Here is a 3,433-nt window from a genome sequence, read left to right on the forward strand (position 1 = left end):
GCAATGAAAAATCTAAAATAAAAATTATTTTTGATGAGCGAATATTTTATACGCTTTTTGGTATCATTTTCATATAGTTTCATTATGTTTTGTTTAAGTTTTATTATATTTTCATAGGTTTTAGTACAAAATTCATATTTTTGGATTCTACTTTGAGTTTGTGTGTTTTATGATGATTTCAGGTGTTTTCTGGATGAAATTGAGGAGCTTTGGAAAAAGTCTGATTCAGAGACAGAAATGACTGCAGATGCTGTCAGATTCTGACCTCAATGCACTAGAAGGCGCATTTCTGGAGCTACAGAAGTCCAAATGGAGCACTCTCAATGGATATGGAAAGATAACATCCAGGGCTTTCTAGAAATATATAATAGTCTATACTTTTCTCTGGAAATGAAGGCCCAAACTTGGCGTTCAACGCCAGCCACAAGCCCCATTCCGGGCGTCCAATGACCAAAAGGGGGCAGCTGGCGTCCAATGCCCATTCAGGAGTCCAAAGCTGGCGTTGGATGCCCAAAAGGGAGCACGAACTCGTGGCTTCACTCAAGCTCAGCCCAAACACTCACCAAGTGGGCCTGGAAGGTGGATTTTTGCACTACAAGACCAGTTTATCTTATTTCTGTAATTCTTAGTTAGCAGATTAGTATATATAGGAGGAGATCACCCTTGTGTAGGATCTTCTTCTTCCTCCACTTTTACATTCGAATACTATTCTATGTACAGTGTGAGTCACAAACCTCCTAGGTTAAGGTTAGGAGCTCTGCTGATTCTTATGGATTAATAATATCATTGTTCTATTTCAATCTTTGCTTGATTCTATTCTAAGATGTATCTTCGTTCTTCATCCTAATGAATTGGGAGTGTAACTTGACCGTCATTCCTATTTTAGATGGGTTCTTGCAAGTCCTTGACGGGATAGTACTGAACCACATGCTTGATTATACATCTCTTAGACGGCTAATCTACGACTTCGTTGGGTACTTGGAGACATCAGCACAGCCGAGGTATGAGGCAATTAGGGCCTTTGTGGTATAGGGTAGAATCACGAAGCAGCATTCTCTGATATGAAAGATTCGACCTTGTCTGTGGCATTTTGAGTAGGATCACCAAGGGAATGGACTGCTAGAGCTTCACCCCCATTCAGATTGGATGACCACTGACCCGGCGTTTGATTTGAAGCAGAGGAGATTAATGACCGCTGACCCAGTGTTAATCATTTACCTCCTGCCATGGAATGAATCAATCAGAAGTTGGAGTAGATGGTGAGAAAAGTTGATCTAGAAGGAAAAAGCATCTCTGAAGCCTCAACCATTCTCATACCATTGATTTCACACCTATCTAGTAACGTTTTACTTATTTATTATGTTTTATGCGTTTTTCCACAACAATCATCTTTTCTATCCGTCTGACTAAGATCTAAAAGATAACCATTACTTGTTCAAACCAACAATCTCCGTGCGATCGACCCTCACTCACCTAAGGTATTATTTGGACGACACGGTGCACTTGCTGGTCTATCTGTGCGAATATTGCGGAGTCAATTTCGTGCACCAAATTTTTGGCGCCGTTACCGGGGATTGTTCGAGTTTGAGAAACTACCGGATTATCTTGTTGCTTAGATTAGGTACTTTTTACTTTTGTTTTATGTCTTTTGTTTTCTTTTTTTTTTTCAAAATCTTTTTCAAAATCCATCTTTTCTTTGTCTTTTGTTTGAGTCTATTGTCAGTTCTTAAGTTTGGTGTCCTTTGTGTGTTCTTTATTTTCTTTAAATTTTCAAAACTGTTCTTGAGTGTTCTTCTTGGTATTCAAGTTGTTCTTGTTTCTTTTCTTTGTTTGATCTTAAAATTTTTAAGTTTGGTGTCTTTTGGTGTTTTTCTTTTTAATTTTCAAAAAATTAGTGTCTTTGACCTAAAAAATCTTAAGTTTGGTGTCTTTTAGTTGTTTTTCTCTTTCTTTATTAATTTGAAAAAATAAAAATATTTCTTTTATGTTTATTCAAATTTTCGAAAATCTTGCTTTCTTTTCTTATTTTGATTTAAAAATTTTAAAGGTTGGTGTTTTCTCGCTAGTAAAGTCAAATTTCAAATCTTATCTTTTTAAAACTTTTCAAATCTTTTCTTTTAATTTGATTCTTTCTTATCTTATCTTTCTTTTAAATTTTAAAATTTAAAACTTTTTCAATTTCAATTCTTTCTTTCCTCTTTTTCGAAAACCACCTTTTTATTTTCAAATCTTTTTAGTTAATTAGCTTTTAATTTCCTTCTTATTTTTGAAATTTAATAGTTGAATAAAATAAAAATAAAATATTTTAATTCTAGTTTTCTTTTTTACTTCTTAATATCCAAATTCTCCTACCTTTCTTCACCATGAACCCAAATAGGAATGAACAGTTTAGAAGAACTTTGGGGTCCTATATGGCCCCCACTCTTGATTTTTATGGGAGAAGTATCAGCATACCCCCACTGGAGCAAGTAATTTTAAGCTAAATCCTCAGCTTATTACTCTGGTACAGCAAAACTGCCAGTACTCTGGACTTCCACAGGAAGAACCTACTGAGTTCCTGGCAAACTTTTTACAAATTGCTGACACAGTACACACTGAGGGAGTAGATCAGGATGTCTACAGACTGCTACTCTTTTCCTTTGGTGTAAGTGATCAAGCAAAGAGGTGGTTAGATAACCAACCCAAATCTAGCTTGAAAACATGGAAGTAGCTAGTAGACAAGTTTCTGAATCAATACTTTCCCCCAAGAAAGTTGACCCACTTAAGGCTGGACATCCAAGGCTTCAAGCAAGAGAATAATGAATCTCTTTATGATGCCCGAGGGAGGTATAGAAGAATGCTATGAAAATGCCCCACTAAAATGTTTTCAGAATGGGTGCAATTAGACATCTTTTATTATAGCCTCACAGACATAGCTAGGATGTCTCTAGACCACTCTGCTGGTGGTTCTATACATATGAGGAAAACAATTGAAGAGGCTCACAAACTTATTGAGACAATTGCCATGAACCAGCATCTGTACTGGATTGATGAGACTTCCATAAAAGGAGAGGTTAAGGCAATATGTACTGAATCTAACCCTCTAGAACAAAATGGCCCATTGACTCAACAGCTACACTCCTTTGCACAGCAGTTACTGGAACTGCAAGAGGCTTTGCGAGAAACTCATACTTCTAATAGGAATCTAGAAGCACAGCTGAGTCAAACTAGGCAGCAATTATCTAAGCAGATAAAAGAAGAGTGTCAGGCTATTCAACTGAGGAGTGGAAAAATATTAAACACCAAACCTCAGAACAACAGGAGACCAAGAGAAGAAAAGCTGACACAAGGTAACCAGACTGCAATCCAAGATACCTCTGATGGCATAGAACGCCCAGAGAGGAATGTCATTGGCGTTCAACTCCAAGAAGGGGGCAGCACTCCTAGCGTTGAA

This window comes from Arachis ipaensis, chromosome B10 (genome assembly GCF_000816755.2).
Source record: "Arachis ipaensis cultivar K30076 chromosome B10, Araip1.1, whole genome shotgun sequence".
Taxonomy (NCBI): Eukaryota; Viridiplantae; Streptophyta; class Magnoliopsida; order Fabales; family Fabaceae; genus Arachis; species Arachis ipaensis.